Here is an 18,257-nt window from a genome sequence, read left to right as displayed (position 1 = left end):
CACAGAAAAATAAAGACAAGAAAAACTGAACGAATTAATTAAATGCGTGCAATATATTTTCCAGTTAAGGACAATTCCTAAAGGCAGTTAGTATCCTTCTTTATTAGTTCACTTTCAATTTTTTTCCTTTAGCTGTTGCCATGACACTAGCTTTACAGGATAGGCTGAAAACACACCACTCGACAAGGATAAGAGTGGACTCAGATAGATGAAAAATACAAATGTATTCAAATATATCTTCTGACTTTTTGGTTCAGGTTTTTATTCAAATGTTTAACAATTATAATCCATTTGACCTTGCGGTGTCAGCGTTGGTGGATCACTGGTGAACAAGCCAGGTCAAGCGTGTGGGTTGCTGGCTTGAGAACGCTTATACATAGAGCAGGCACCTGGAGCAGGGCAGTTCAATCGGTTACGTGTCAGGTCGGTTAGATCCCGCAGTGTTTGTGTGGAATATGACCTCTGATCCAGTCTCCCTAGAGGCTGGCGGTGGAGAAGTGAGAGGAAGATACATCGGAATGAGGCAGTAAGGCAATAATTCATAAGGGCTTCTTGTGCTCCAGCAGATCTAATGATGCAGCAGCCTGATAAAAGCAGGTGAGGCAACAACAACAATCTAGTCATCTCGCATCAATACTGTTGAGCCTTCATACGCAATACAAATGCTGCTATTTCTATGTTGGAAAGAACGCATATGGTGAACCCAAGAAAGCCTGTCTTTGTGCTAACCTTTATGCATCTAAAAATCCCTATAACTACCTGATAAGCAAAACATACGGGCATTTGAATTTTATGAAACTAAATGAAATGTCACTTTGAGCAATTCATTTACTGCCTGTCAGAGTTGCATGATGGATGATGAAAAAAAGACAACTAAGGTCATGCGTGGAATAAGTGTTTGGTTTACTGGAAAGGATGACAGCATATGCTGCCTTCATGGTAGATGTTGATACAGTGTTTATCTTATTCATTTTAATTACAAAGATGCTAAGCCACCAAGAACTGTTGCCTTTGTCGGTGAATCGATCACATGCCAAGAAACACATAAGTGTTTGTGTTTTAGCTCTCGCCTCTGGGTCAGTCTTGGAAAGCCTCTTATTCTTCTCTTTAGCACCTCAACAAGTCCATCTCTTTCTCAAGGCTGATAAAATATAACGCAGATCATTTGCTTTTCTAAAATAAATATTCGGATATAAACAGCTCAATAAATGAGACTAAATTTCAAGCCACATCCAGCAATCACAGTGATTGGGTGGAAAAACACTGTGTCTGATTTTCTTCAAAACTTTTTTTTTTTTTGCTTAATGCATTCTGGATTAATGTAACTGTAATGTGCAATCTACTAGATTAAATTTTGCATGGCAGATGTACAACAATCAGGCATTCTTGCACATGATTTAATGGGGAGCAAATAAGCTTCTTTCATTTTTTTAGCAAAAATGTGAGTCAAAGGGGAAACTTTTACCAGTGAATAGTTTTAGTTTTTTTCACTGGACTTGATTGATGCACTTGTCTTCCTCTCAGTCCAGCTTTATCGCTGAGAGTTAGCTAATAAAGAGGAAAAAATGAGTCTCTTTTCAATAAGGCAGACAGAGGCTTCATGTCCCATCTATTTTCACACCTGACTAGTGTATCCAAGACAGGCCATCTACATTTTCTAAAGCAGAGGTTATTAGTATGGCTCTTCCATGAAAGCGCCTATCTGTCCCTCTCTTGAACATACACATTTATTTCAAAATGTGCATCACTACTACCCTCTCAGCTGTGTGGTGAGTATATTTCATACACAGACCCTCTGTGCAGCAGGTGACAGAATGCGTGCCGTACACATATGTATGGGATGTATTTCCATGGCCACAGGGTTGATAAATATGTTAACTTCTTGAAGAAGACAGCTTTCTCCCGCAACTAACAGAAAATGTAAAGCACTGAGAGAAAACCTCTTACTCCAACCATTGTTCACACAAAAACCTGTTCATAGAAGAATGGAGGCGTGGAAGGCCAAATCGAAATACTGTTATGGCAAACAAATGTGACAGTGGCTGAAAAGACATGTGTAAGCAAAAATTTTTAGCTTTCAGACATGTGCAGAATCTTGCTGTAATGAACCGTGCATGTACATTATCTAATTATAAATATAATATTATATAAAAGCATATTATATTTTATAAATAAATTCAAATGTAGGCTCACAAAGCTACTGTCAGCAACAAAAAAGACTGCAACAATTTATTAAGACTAACATTAACACTCAGAGGCATCTGGAGGACATTTTCTACTACAGCAGATAAGGAAATGGAAGATGTTGTGAGCTGATGTGAAATATGAGTGAATTCTGTGGATATGAAAAAAGCTGAGTTTCAGTAACTCCAGCTGAGTCATCTGATATAGAGCTATTAACAGCAAGTTTAGGTTAATATCAATCTGCTTTAATGCTGCTTAAACTCTGTAAATCCTATAACTAAAAACAACAAGTCTGATGTATCATAAATACTATTTCTCAGCTCATTATCAACAAAATCACATCCTATATGGATAATAATAAAGTACTAGAGTAATTTTAGAATAATATGATCTTTAAAAGTAGGGTATTAATTTGAAGGAATTTTGTATATTGATTTTTCAGAGTTGTTTTTCCAATGTTCCTCGGGGTGATTGGCCCAGTGACTCAGCAGCTTCTTTAATTATTTTAGTAACCAGCTAGTCACACTCTGAAGTACCCAGGACTTCCAGTGAATTTAATCTTCCTCAGGGGAGAGAGAAGTGTGCTGACTCCAGCAGCCAGTATTCTCACATCTTTGACCACTCCAAAGCTGCTTCCCGCCACTAAGTCTCATATCTTCTCTTCCCCATGTCTCTCTATCTCTTTATTTAAAAACACATGTCTCTGCACTGTCTGCCCACACCAAAGAGAGAGAGACAGAAAGGTGATGGTAGTGAGAGAAGGAAGGACAGGGAAATGGTGCTTCATGATTTTTCTGTATGTTAAGGCTACTCTGCTGAGAAAGCGCTCTGCTGGGGTAGTCTATACAAATCTGCTGATCTGCTGGAATTATAATTTATTCTGCCTCTCTCTCTACGGCTCTAATGTTATTTCTCCCTTAATCCCTTTCTTCTCACATTTAATGTTCCACTCCTCACACTCACAATAGATTTTTCTGCAATTACTCCCCAAATCTATCCTCGTTCTCTTTTTTTTTCTCCTTCTAAATGATCTTTTTTTTAGGAGCTTGTTATCGTTTCATAACCGAGCCTAGATCACAGTGTGAATATAATGCAACAAAATAGGCTTAAAAATGGATTCTTCAGACTGGTTCATTCCTCCTGTAAACAATACTGGCAAAGCTATTTAATGAAAAACCATGATGTTCCAGGCACTCTCTTCAATATCCTTGGAGAAAAAAGACAATGGTCTCACTGCTTTTAAACATAGTGGATTTGCTATAAACCCTGAAAACGACTCCGTAAAATTGATCCAAAAATGAGACTCATTGATTTCCTCTACTTTAAGTATCACAACATAGTGGATAAGACTGTGGGAATTAAGACATAAGCTGAGGATGCTGTTTTGAGGATTTATGACCGTGCATCTCTAAAATTCGATTGCACAACCCTACAGTCAAACTGGTTATACTCAGCTGGATCCAAAATGCAGTGTAAAAGTGAATGTTGTTATCTTAAGTTCAGTAAACAAAGAACGTATATTATAAGTGTTAACTGGACACTGCACTGCACATATCTTGAAATCTCATTGTTTAGTTGGCTGATCAACCTATATACGGGCAATTTGTTTATCTGTTCAATAGTATGATTTTATGCCACACATATGGCAAAATCCTGCAGGAGACTTCTAGATGGAGATTATAATCAGTCCCTTTAAAATTGAGAGAACGAGTTGAAATGCATGAATAGCTTAATTTTCCCTTGAGTCCACGCCACAGATTCATTAAAAAGGATACTGAATGAAAAGGCTAATTTGCTGGTCTCCAACATTACCTCTATATAATTCATTTAAATTTGTCTCTTTCAAGTGAACGTTTTTAATTACTATGCTTATTTGAGGTATCATGCTGGATCTGAAAAAGCAAATCCCAAACAGGTTATTTTTTAGCATGTTTTGTCGTGATATTTAAGTTTGCTTTATTAGTTAAAGTTGTTTTATATCATTTTTGGTATAGTGATTTTCCAGTATATAGGTCTATTTAGATGTGTGATTACTGGTCCTTTAATTTATTGGCTGGAGTAAAATTGTTTGGAAGAAGAGAATACTAAAGACAACTGCTAATGACCCTCCCTAGATCCTTTAAAATAACAGTTCACCCACATTTACAAAAACCTAAAATCTTCTGCACAGTTCTGCAAACACGTTTGGAATGACCAAAGTAAACCATTTTCAGTTTGAACTTGACTTTTAATCCCATTTGCCCTTAAACTGCTAAGGTTCCAGTCTCTGTGACAAGCCTATTTAAGACAAAATATATACATATATACACAAGCAGAGCACTTAGACACAGTGGGCTTAAACTGCTAGACAAGCTCATTCTCTTTTTTCTTCAAACTGTTCCTTGTTGTGGAGGGTTTATAGTTCAGCATAACAGAGCAACCTTTTGTGTGCATTGATGTGCATGAGGCACAGTCACATCATTACAGTAAAATTATCTGTTATATGGAGTGTATCGATTCTCACAATGCTTGGAGTGATGGTGCTCTGTATTGTAATTTGAACATAAATCTGGTGTGTGATATGGGATGGAAAGTTCTCTGAGAAAGCTTGTGACAGTGATATATTATATGCCACCAAATGACGCCAAAGCATTAATTTGACTTTAGTCTGCCAGGTGTGAAAACATGCCTTAAATTGGAATATAAACACAAATTACTTTGTTTCATTTGATCAGGTGAAAATAACATAATACTTAAATATGATATCAAACTGGGATGCAGTGATCCCTTTTCAGATTTCATCATATACAACAAACATAATTTGTTATTGGATTATCGACTGTCGTGGGGTCAAAGGATTGGCGTATTCATATCCTGCTCTATTCTGGAGTTATGAGAATCTCTGCTAGCTTTAGCGTTTGACATATGAAGACCTTTTGGATTGAATTTAGCATCGTGGCCCTCTGTAGGATGTATCATTTCCAGGTTTAATGCGGGCGCTGGTCCCAAAAAGAAAGCGCGCGCTCAGGGAAAAACCCAGCTACACCGAGAGGAAAAAATCAGCTGTAACCGAAAATAAGCCTCCGATTGAACTAATTAAATATTAATATGAAGCCTACTGTGTGGAATAACAGAGCGTTAACGCGGACCTGAACTGGCCCATGTCACTAAAACACAACAAAACTCTACAACTTTAATTCAAGACAGGTAAAAGGTTTAGTCCTCGCTGCCTCGATCTGTTATTGGCCAGTAGGTACAATTGACCGATGTTTGCAGTATTTTAAAGAATCTTTAAAGCTAAACAGCTTAACGTCCTTAATGAACTGATCGGAGTGATACTTATCTACTCGAATTCCTTATGGAAGGCGGCACGCAGTACCCTGACGCCTACATTATTGGGTTCAATCCACATGCAAAGCCAAGCCTTGACTCAAGTATAGTGTTTTTAGATGAAGACGGTTTCAGGGGCAGAATAGCCAGTGGCTCGACAGCCAAAGCGAAGCAATCCTGCACTTTGGCAGCATCTTCTCGTATTGCTTTTGCGATTACGCGGGTGAGTATTAAGAGCTGTAGTAGACATGTGCTTTATGCAAAGTGTACATGATGCTGTCTTAAGTGTGCTGCATTGGCGACATTTACCGAGATACGCTGTAAAGGTCCATATGCATATTTCAAAACAGTGATCTGGGGTCGTTATTAAAATGTTACTTACTGCCCCTTTCTGTAGGAGGTAAAGCTCAGAGAAAATATTTGAGTGCCCTTCAAGTGAAGGTATGGATAAACCGTTTTTAACGCAGCGCCTTTTAAAGCCTTTGAGATTTAAAATGTCATGATTAAAAGGCAGATATCAGAAAAAATGAAGGAGATTGAGTTTCCTGGTCCCCAGTGGATGCAGGAACATTTAATTGCGCCCGCAGAAGTAAACACGACGTTATTTTCCGTTCACAATCGATCTTGCTTTAATTTTCTGATATGCGTTGATTTGAACGGGTTTGAAGTAGGTTGTCGTTGAAGTGAGATGTTTTCAACACACTGCTACAGCGCGACGGCTTTCGGGGATGCTGCTGCTGATAGTCGCGCGCATTTTCTTAGAAATCAGCGATTGATGCTTCAGCACCGCGCGAGACCCTCGTTTGAGGACAAGTGCTTGAATCAGACAGTTTGCACTCATGCTGGGGCATTGATCTACATAAAGCTCCCTTTGTGCGGGAAATAAATAGAATTTCTTTGCCAGCAAGCACATAAAATAGCAAGAGGAATAATCTCATGTCGTTAACAGTCATCCAAACACGTTTTTAAAACAGAAAATCTAATTAACTTAACTTAAAGAGAGAATGTGTCAGTAAAAGCGAGCGATGAGATCTGCTTTTAATGTTATTGTTGTGGCGAACATGACGCATCTTCTCATGAACTATTGTCAGTAAGCTTCCAGAGCAAGTCCATTGACTGAATCTCTCTCTCTAAGTTAGGTTTATTGACATGGTAAAACCATTCCGTGTTTGTACGAAGTAACCCCTTCCTCATTAAAACAAGTATAATTGGAAATGTAATGTTATCACTGTAAAATAATTTTTATTTTTATTGTTGGCTTAAATGTTTTCGGACAAACAAAGCACTATCCTATTACACTGTAATTCTGTTCAGTGGCTGGCTATAATTGCTTCATTAAGTGCTTTGGTTTATCTAGACACTGCAGACCAATCATATAATGCATTTGCGTAATTTTATAACTATTATAAACTACTAGGCAGTTTATTCTCACTAGGTTTGTATTGTGTTTGTACAGATTATCATTATTAGATTCTTCATCTGCTCTCATGTGTCAGGTGCTGGTTTAGTTGGTCTATAGGCTGGCTGAAATAGCTTGAAAAAATTATTATAAACGTCTATAAAATGGGCAAGAGACCCACTAAAATCATCAAACCTTTTTTTAAGCATCTTTAATCTTTCATTTCAACAGGATTTGGGTATCGATGACACTTAAATGCGCATGATAATAGCCAGCATAACATATGCATGAGCCAAATTGCTTCATGCTGTGAAGCACTACGCTTAACCAGTCAGATATATTAGATTTTATTTATTCAAAATAACATGCAATTACACTGATTATGAAAACAACCTCCTGCAGCAGCTTGTGGTTATATGTTGGTGCTCTGAGAGCTTATGACAGCGCAGGATTTGTGATCTCTGTAGCTATTCAGTTCCTGCATCACCCTTAATTGGAAACGAAACCCTGTGGAACCTTAACTGTTTATCTGCAGCCACTGTGGGAAACTCCAGCCCTTGTCTTTCTAATCAGGTCTAAAAGCTAAATGCTGTTGTCAAATAAGGTTCAAAACATTTAAGTATACTTTGGTAAGAAGTTTATGCAGGTTAATTGTTTGAGTTTATCACCCCGGGACATTGTTAAATATTGAGCTGTACTGACCAATCCATTAAAAGACTTCCAAGAGCACGCCTTATGTATAAAAGAGTATTTCAAAGCACATAATATTCTCTTTTCTCTGTCTGTCGAACAGTTCACTCAATATGAATATTATGTAATCATCTATTGTATTCTACAGAAGACTTCAAAAGTCAGCACAAGTTCGGAACAAATGATGAGATGAGTAAATGATGGTAGAATTTTCTATTTTTGAATGGACTATCCCTTTAATCTTGCTTGCTGTTTATTTCTGTCTCTGTCATGTGGCATGCTACAGTAAGTAAGACTCAAAAACCTCCAGAACACAACAATGAACTTTTTCATCCCTCTGAATGCTTAAAACAAAAAAATCCAAAAATATTAATTTACACTTGTGGGGAATGGCTATTAAATGATATAGCTGTCTTTATCTCAAAGGTGTGTGTCTAGTGCTCTAGTTGGGTTGAGGGGAAGCTGTCAGAGATGATTAGTTAACACACTAGAGACAATATGCCGAGGGCTTTTCTTTTGCTACTGAATATGTGTTTCTATAGGGCAGCATGTGTGTCCAATTTCATATGGCTTTGGGTACAAGCACTAATACATGAGATGTGGACTAAGGAGGGAAGGGAAAGATTTAAAGATGACATGAAGAGATGCAGAGAGTGAAGGAAGATGAAAGTGGAAGAAATGATAGTGTGTATGATGAATATTATCAAAAATAAGGGTAGGTAATTTTAGCAAGCCACTCTGACGGACGTTGATGTATATCTTAGATCTTTTTCCATAAATGTCATTTTCTCCTTAGAGTGACTTTGTCATACCAACAGCATAAACAGAGCTCTCAGAAGCACTGAGAGAAATGAGCAGGAATCTGTAATCAGTGTTCTTCTCTGCTTGTGTGTGGTAAATGAGTACTGTCGAGGGACATCGTAGGTTTCTTCGGTTCCACTCCTGACAGGACAGACTCTAGACTTACTGATGAGCATGCTGGGTAATGATATGCACTTGGCGAGCAATCAGAGGTACGTTAATCAACACAAAATGTCTGTACTCTTCTGTCAGGTATCCATTTATTTTCTATTTTTATGCTTTGTCTCTTTTCAGCCAAAAGACAAATAAGTATGATATTTGTGTTAGCTTTAATTTTTTTCAAACGTGAGTGCAAGCACACACAGCAATCAACAGGGCAGAAAAACTCAGACCTCTTATTGTTGCTATCACTGATACTACAGCTTGTGGTTATCTCCCTTCACTGTTGAGTAGCTGACTGGTATTTGATGTTTTGATGACTCTACCACTGAGCTCTCTTGACAAGCATGCTGGCCTTTGTGTACTCCTAATCGAGTTTTAAAAGCCAACAGAGGTCTGATTTTGACACGCAGAAATCAGGAACTAATGAAAATCAAAGCCTTTGGCTCTGTAAACAATGTCTTGAGCAGACTCTGGTACGTCGCTGAGGTAGATGGCTGTGCTTTTGGGATAAAGATGCCTCTACCTTGGGGATAGATCTTTACCAGCGTGGACATTATTGCAAGAAGGTCAATATGAAGTCAGGCAGTCAATTGAAGTTCCCTAGTAAACTTCAATTGCCACAAATAATTGAACTAATCTCTCCGGTAGCACTTAGACCAAATTACATCTAACGTAATGGAGCGTTTAAAACTCATGGACTTCTGTGGGGCTTAATTACAGAAAATAAATAATAAAAGAGCTAATTTATTATTAAAGTTGAGTAAAAATAATAAATAATGAGGCTTTAAATCATTTTCCTGTCAGGTTTCTCTATTGTAAGGAAGATTAATGAGCAAGCAATAAAAGCCAAAGTCATGTCATAAAAGTCTGTAAGCACAAGGCATAACCATGAGGAACAAATGTGCAGTTGAGTGGAATGGAGAATTATTCATCAGCCCAAATGTTCCTGCATTGCTATTCGTCCTGTTGATTTAATAAAATTGGTATAGTATAAATGGGACATCACAAGTGATGAATTTTCTACTTTGATGTCCTCCATGAGGAATGTGAAGTTATACAAAGTATACCTGTTTGTACTGTTTATGCATCCAGAATGAGACTTGATGTTATGAATGTCTTTTATAATGTCCTGGTGGAAATAAATGAGATGGGCTTCCTCCCTTCTTTTTCTGTATATATATAGAGCATATATATATATATATATATATATATATATATATATATATATAAGAAGGAAGAGAGAAAGAATGAAGCTCCATTCTATATAGCCTAGAGCAGTAGAGCTATTTCAGGTGGTGGCTGAATAAGATGATTTTGTAGGATGAACAATGAAATTTATTTATACCCTTTTTCTTGTGTTATAGGATGGAGGATGGCTTCTCTACATCTTCAGATGTGTCCTGAGAGCTCTTAAATTGCAAAAGGCTGTGTAAACTAAAAATGACTATCAATGTGCAATCATAATGTCATCTATAATGAGTATGTGCACTTCTTTAAAACGTCTACCTTTCAGTGACTCAGCATACAGAACTGGTGAGCTAAAGGACAATAAGCCTACAGATTGTCAGCCAAGAACACATGACGCCTGACTCCAGAAAAATGAACTCCAGCAAATATTTTCAAATGAATGAAATTGAGACATCCAACAAGAAAACCATGCCTGACCTAAAAACAGTAACTGTGTCTGTGGTATTTATTTTCACCTTGTCCTCTAATGAGAGCCAAATATCTATTTGCATACCATTACATGCTGCCATGACTTCAACCCAACATTACAGATCTCTTAGCTAATATCTCGGAGGATCTGAATCGGTAATCTGTACCGTCCGCTTTCTGTGTTCAGTGTTCTCACGATCACTTGCTGGCCATGCTTGTGGTGGCCACCTTTGTATGGAACCTCCTGGTTTTGGTGACCATCCTGAGGGTGCGCACCTTCATCGTGTTCCTCACAACCTGGTCGCTTCTATGGCCATCTCTGATGTGATGGTTGCAGGACTGGTAATGCCCCTCAGTCTGGTTAGGGAGCTCTACGGTCATGGTATGGATTCTGGTCCGGGCGCTGTGTCAGGTCTGGATCTCCCTGGCATGTGCTCTGCTGCACAGCCAGTATATGGAATGTGACGCTATTGCCCTAGATCGCTACTGGTCTATCACACGCCACCTGAGTACACGCCGAAGACACGTGAAACTAATCTCCAATGTGATGATCGGCCTCACGTGGCTGCCTCGCCTGTTATCTCCCTTTCGCCACTTCTTCGGTTGGGGGTGAGACATACTCGGAAGACAGCCTGGCTTGGTCGGGCGTGCCAGGAGCCCTCACACGGCTCTTCCACCTTTGAGCGTTTTACCTGCCCCCTGTGTGGTGCTCTTTGTCTACTGGAAGATTTACAAGGCTGCCACCCACTGATTGGCTCTCGCAAGACACAACACCATCACACCCATGGCTGAGGTCAGAGGTAAAAAAGAACAAGTTATTATATATAAGACTGTGTGTACAGTGATGAGAATAAGTTTGGGGAAATAAATATCTGGATTTCTGCATCTACTGCTCATAAAATATGGTAATCTTTGATGCTGAGAGAGAAAAAGTAATAAAAAACTTTTCACTTCTGCTTGAATGCACTGAGTAATTGTTCACAGTGCAGGTGAGAAAGTAAATGAAACCTTGAATTTAGTAACTTCTTTTATTATTATTTATTTTTTTTGTATTTAGTAAATTCTCCTTTAGCAGTAAAGCTCTGCAAATAAATATTTTTTGTAGGTTCTATAAGACATTTGACCCATTTTGGACAATTCTTCCCACAAATCTGTTTCAGTTCAGTATAAATTTTTGTGTTGTTTTGATAGCACAGCTCTTTTTAAGTTATGACACATAATTGTAATCAGCCTGGTGTTAGACCCAGGCATCTTTTTTTTCTTTTCAGCCATTATTTAGTTGGTGCTATTTGTTTGATTTCTCATTGTCTTGTTGCATCACCCAGCCTGTTTGAAGACTGAAGTCATTAGCTGACATTCTCTATAATGCCTTGATACATGTATAATTTTGTTGTCTTAATGATTGCAAAGTGTCTACATCCTGAGGCAAACCGTGATGCTCTGTCCACCATGCTTTATAGCTGAGATAAGGTTTTGGAGCTGGTGTTTGCCTTTAATTGTTCTACAGAGCATTTTTCCAAAAGTTTTGTGAACTAACTCATGAAACTCTAGATGGTGCAGGTTGAAAGCTTCTGAATTTAATGGAATAAAATCACATCATTATTCACATGGCACATCCAGTAGTTGCATCAGCAGACAAATGAGACTAACATTTAAATAGTTGGTCAAAGTGGATTGCTGAGTGATTGCCCTCCTTACTGTGTAAGTACATTTTATTATTACAGAATCTGCTACTTACTATTCAAAATGCGAGTTTTAAGCAGTAAAGTGGTAGTGTCTTTTGTCGTTTCTCTGATCACAAATGCAGAAATGGTGTTAGTATTTGACAGGAGGTGCGATGGCATTGAGGTATTTGCTAATCACAAATGCACTGATAGCTGGGCCAATTAGAGTACACACACTCACTTTAGAACAGCAATGAGCTTTGTACAAATCGACCTGTTTCAGAAAGGCAGGGCTTTGAGGCGCAACAATGTGTTTGAACCTTAAACTGCATAAACACATTGGCATTGTTACCAAATGCTCAAAAAATGTTGTTCTACCAAATCCTTCAAGAGTTGCCATGATGAAACTAAGTTGTCTTGGTTAAACATCAGACATGCCTCCATTTTTATTGCCAGCAGTGGCTTCCTTGTTCTATCTTTCTTGTTCAGTTTTTTTTCTGTAGTGACACTTGACAAATTTTATGCAGTTTGTACTGTTTTAGGGTCTTTGGCTGTTACTCTGAGTTCTTTCTCACCTTTTGAATTGCCAATTTGTTCTTAGAGTCATCTTGCAGGATACTTTGACCTAGGGAGGGTATCAATGTCAAAAATGTCTTCTACATTTGTAGACGATTCTCTTACTGTAGATTTATTAGCAAATGTGATTGTAGCTTATACATCTCTGTAATGCCCTCTCTTAGGCTAATGGGATCAAGGCATGGTTCAAGGCCCATAATTCAAAATTCATTCCTTAACTAACTCCAATTAGCTTTCGGGGAAGTGATAACCGTTTCACTGATTTTTCACTGACAGCCTGCCCTGTCAATGATCACACAATGTCTTGAGTAAAATGTAAAAGAGTACAACTGCTGCTGTGTGTTAGAATACATTTGAATGAGCAATTAATGCAGTTATTCAGATTTTTAATCCTTTGTATTCTTGCAGGGACTATCTATCATTCATTCCATCTATCTATCTATCTATCTATCTATCTATCTATCTATCTATCTATCTATCTATCTATCTATCTCTATCTATCTATCTATCTATCATTCTATCTATCTATCTGGGTGAATACTTTTTGAGAATGATTTGTTAATTTGTTTTAATCAAGTATATATCATAGTATTTGAGTTGCTCTGATTAGTCATTATATGGACAGTTCACACAAGATGGTCAGACTACATATCCCAATTGTGGATTGAGATAGTGAGGTTAAATGAAAATCAAGAGCCCTAATAAAGAGAGGGAATATGAATGTTTGGGTAACAGTGCAGAGCTATTTTTCTCAGAAGGTAGGCTCAACCCGCAGGAGCTGACACACTGCCCCACAGTGACACAGTTCCCACCCAACAAACACATGCCCAGAGTGAGAGAAAAGAGTATAATTAGAATCAGCTCACACTGATTCCTAACATAGAATAGCCATTTAAAAATATTAATATTTTTATTGGCTTTTAGATTTCAAGATAATGTAATTTTAAAGAGTTCTGCTACAGTCAATTTTAAACATATAATTAAACTCAGTGTGATTATTTTCTACATCAAATAACATGACTATGTAATTGAAAACGTATGTTGCTTTTTAAACAACATTCTCCCATCATTATTTGGCATACTTAAATTAAATTCTCCACATGAAGTTTAGATTAATCACAGAAAATCTAGGCTAGATGGATGCTCTGTGTCCACCCTCTTCCTCAAGCAGAACATTTTAGTGTTCTTTTAGTCACACATACGTAGTAATTGTGCTTTGTTTTGCCACAATATTCTGTAAAATCTACAGCTTTTCCAGGAAAAGTAAATTTAAATAATATTTTAAAAACAAGATATAAATACACAGTCAACGCCCATTTGGTGTTATGTCTATGTGTGTTTGTACTGTGTAATTTATTATATGTAGTACTTGTCCACCATCTCTTTATGTCTTGTTCTACCTTTGTATTTACTCAAACAGCCTCACACTCTCTTTCACACACTTAAGTTCATTACCTCTACTAACGTACACTGATCCGAAAATCAATTAATTGCCTTGTTGCCTCCTTTATCTGTCAAATGCACTAACAAACACACACACACACACACACACTCACACACACATACATAGTAACTGTGCTTTGTTTTACACAATATTCTGTGAACTCAACTACAGCTTTTCCAACAAAAGTAAAAAATAAGATGTAATACACAAACAACATTCATATGGTGTTATACAGTTGATATTAAAGATATACAGTTAGTGCTGGTAATTTAATTTAATTTATAACAGCACCAGGATGTTTCAGTGTTTGTATCACCCTGCTTGTCTGTTTGCAATCGTTCTAGACTAGAGTATGTGAACCTTATGGAAGTGGAGAACACACTGTCATTCTGTCCGTTGCTTGGCAACACATAAAAAGCTTGATGCCTCTTTTTGAAAACTTTTTTGGCACATAAAAATCTGTGATATCGCTTAATTATACATGTTGGTGATTTGCCAACACAGAGATTCATCTAAAATATTACTAAAGACATTTTTCCAAAAGGATAATTGCAAAAGGTCAATTGAGCCAAATGCTTATTGCAAGTAGTGTGTGATTCAAACAGTCTAGACTTGCTGGTCGTAATGAACTTTGTGGAGCATATAAGCAGGAAATCTAAGTCTGTCTTTATTTAGAAACTTCACACCTCTGCTTTCAAGGGGAAACGATGTGAGATTTGTCACATAACATGTGTTATGAAGCTTACGCTAGTTTCACAAAGCTGGGGAAATCGGTTTCATATTTTCCAGCATTAATGCATGTATGTGTTATAGTCTCTGATTGTTTTTCTTCTTTTAGCATAATTGCCTCAGCTCCAGGGTTTCAACGTCAAATCTATGGTAATTGTGGTATTGTAGAAAAAAAATAGTGTCTTCGATACATAGCGGATATCAAATAAACAGTAGTTTTGAGGGCGGACCAGAACAGGTAATCAGCAGGCATTATGCAGAAGTGTAACATGTGCTATGTTCATGCAATGTCATAATTACTGTACTTTCTAGATGACAACACCTGACTTTCTACTCTGAGCTGTTCATAACCTCGATTTAGATTTGTGTTTCTGTGGCAACACTATCAATGCCTAATTGAATCTGCAGGGTCACATGGTACAAGTCGGAGCTCTCAGAAAAATTCCAGTTTATTCCTTTACATTTTAATTAATTAAAATGTAATTACATCTTCTACAAGGAGGTGAATGCTTTTGCAATTACGGTAATTGTGACATGGCATGAATGCACGTAAAGTGATGTAGCAGTCATGGAAGTACAGAAAAAGTAGCTTTGTAGGAGAGATTAACTTCATTTGACATGAACTTTGTGCACGTTGTTGAAATGCAAACAACTATATTACACGCTAAAGTTAAAGGTAAAGCTGAGAAAAGTTAGAAAGACATATGAGAAAGGAACAAAAGTTACACATCTTCAAAGTATTTTTTGATTACATTTTTAATTATGAAATATGAATTTCTATGAATCTGCATCGTTGAAACATGCTTGGTGGGCAGAAAGCAGTAACTGTACACATTTTGATGTCAGTTCTGTGTCAGACCGGTTCAACTATGCACAGATTCATAGAAAAAGAAGTGTCAAATTCATAATTCAAAATTTAATCAAAGAAACTTTGAAGCCATGTAACTTTGTTCGTTTTATACATGTCTGTCTACATTTCTCAAATTTACTTTAATATAGCTGATAAAACAAGCTGCACAAAGTTAAACAGTCTGTCAAATGGAGTTAATCTTCCAAAACCTTTTGTACTTAAATGACTTTGTTACAACACTTTAGGTGCATTCATGCCAAGTCGTTATAGCAAGTAATTGCAAGATTCTAACTTGTAAAAGCATTCACCCCTTTGTAGAACTTCTTTGATTTAATTAAAATGTGGATAATGGGTTGATATAGATTGTAGAGAAGCTAAAGAAAGGTTGCCTGCTATCAGACAATGATGAACCATTTAAGCTTTAGTGTCCTTTTTGTAAGAGCAAATTCTTTAGTTCACGCTCAGATAGTTTTGTGCTTCATTAACACTACCAATACATGTCCTCATCCTGCATTTTACTGGCAGGTTAAGGAGGCTGAACGACAGCCACAGATGGCCTTCTCAGTTCGTCACGCTACTGTATCGCTCCAGACGGATGGAGAGACGCAAGAGAGCAGAAAGAGAGGAGAGCGGCTCTGATGGTGGGCATCCTGATTGGTGTGTTTGTGCTCTGTTGGATTCCCTTTTCTCTTTGCTGAGCTCATCATTCCTCTCTGTTCATGACATCCCTCCTGTCTGGAAAAGTGTCTTCCTCTCTGGCTGGGTTACTCAAACTCCTTCTTCAACCCGCTGATCTACACAGCCTTAATAAGAACTACAACAATGCGCTTAGAAACCTTTTTCCAGACAGCGATGAGCAACAGAAAGACCAGAAAAAAACTTTTGGGTTTGAGGAGAGAAATGAGAAGAACATCAAAAGAATCTCTTCTTCTCAGTTCAGACACAGGAGACAAAGGAGCAATGCGCCGCTTCTAACCGCTGTTGCAGGAGGAAGATTTTCAACACATATCAAAAAGCTGCAGGTCTGCTGTTTAGATTTTCACCCGCTGGTTATTACATCTGCCTTTGTAGGCTGCGGTTGCTGATGTCTTCATGGATTGATAAGGTTGGCACTATCTGTTAAGTCATCAGAGCTGAGAGACTACTGAACCATCCAAGTGTTCCTCTAGCAAAACTGAACCACTTGAGAGAGAAACCATGGTTGTTTTTCTTTGTTCTTGAAGGATGTGAAGACACACTACAATGAAGACACAAAGTAGGCATGTGTACTTGCTACGGAAATCTGGTCTGATTTATATCCTTTCACTCCCTAAAAAAATGACCTGATTAAGGAGCAGTTTGTATTCCCACTCACATTTCCTTTCATTAAACCCATTTTCCTCAAGAAGAACATCGATGTGTAAAAGATGTACAAAGACGAGATGTGATTTCAGGTGACACATGGCGTAATAAAGTGAAATGGAAATTTTGAACAAAAGAGTTGTTATAAATGAGCTCATAAATTCCTTTGTTTCCAGGCAGCATTTATGTATTACGACCATGAAAGGATTGAGCTCTTCCTCTTGTAAGCTACCATTGTAGGCTGGAATATGGACATTGCATGAAACAAAATGCAACATGCCTGCAATTCCTTAGTGACGCGAGCTGGGCCAAAAGTGTTAAATAAAAGATATGAATTGATCCAGCTGTCAAGGTAATTGAATGATTACTCTTTCATTGGTTATCAGTAATCAATGCCCTCAACTCATTACAAATGACGCTGAATAATCTTGTGATTTTGTATTGCCATGTAGAGGCTTGTCCACACATGTCCTGAACTCCAATTCCTTGGTAGCTGTCCTAACAAAAAAATGCCTCTTCTATTACTAAAAATACATTGCTAATACTAAAAATGAAAAAGAAGGTCAGTGACAGCTTTGTTATGTGTCTCAGCAGTTAGCAAATGCTTCCAGTGCATGTGCAGAGAATCACAATAGGCATGCTAGAGCACTGATCTCACCCCCTCCATCTCTTTGAAATACTGTTCTATATTTCAAGACTGTCCATCAGTTTGTCAGTTCATCCATTATCCATACACTGGCTTTAGGCAGCACAACATTTACTTTGGTATGTGTGTCTATAAGAATAAAATAATGTCTGTGGTGAGAGTAGTACTCCAAAGGGGTGAATAAGAGAGTCAGATACTGAGAGATGAAAAAGGAAAAAGTAAAGAGCTAATGAACATAAATATGTTCTCTCTGATAGGCTTACTGTAAACATGATAGAGCACAAATACTAAATCTTCCCCAATATTGCTTTATTGTTTTCCATAATTCACATTTGGAAAGGAATTGTTTCACACTACGCTCATGAATTTTACAGTGTCAGTATTATTGATTGACAAACACAGCATGCAACCTGTGTTGTAACGGCGGGCTTGTCTCTACTCTGGCTCTTCATCAGTTTATATATTTCTGACTGTACCATCTAGTTTGTACCATCAAGGTGACTACAATAGAATAAAACAAACTATTCTTCAATTCAGTGAACTCATTTTCTGTCAATGTCAGATTTTAATACCAAGACAATCTGTGGATAAATGTGCACAGACTATTTGTTCACTTAGCAAAGTGAATAGTGTCAAGATTGATTTCATGTGGACTTTTAAACATTTGCAAGCCCATTATTTCGTAATAAATATTAAAGTCAATGAACATATGATTAGAATCATAATGACAATGTAATTTTTCATAAACAAGATTGTTCAGAATGCACAGCCATGTTATGCATAGCCATCAGAAAGGAAAAAGACAT

At 37.5% G+C, this 18,257-nt stretch overlaps 1 pseudogene; it reads left to right on the top strand.

Annotated features, from left to right (window-relative positions):
* Nucleotides 1-10,359: 10,359 nt before the first annotated feature.
* On the top strand, nt 10,360-16,549 carry LOC122348848 (annotated as a pseudogene).
* Nucleotides 16,550-18,257: the final 1,708 nt, after the last annotated feature.

The sequence above is a fragment of the Puntigrus tetrazona genome, chromosome 7 (assembly GCF_018831695.1).
Source record: "Puntigrus tetrazona isolate hp1 chromosome 7, ASM1883169v1, whole genome shotgun sequence".
Lineage (NCBI taxonomy): Eukaryota > Metazoa > Chordata > Actinopteri > Cypriniformes > Cyprinidae > Puntigrus > Puntigrus tetrazona.
This window is presented reverse-complemented; position numbering and strand designations above follow the sequence as displayed.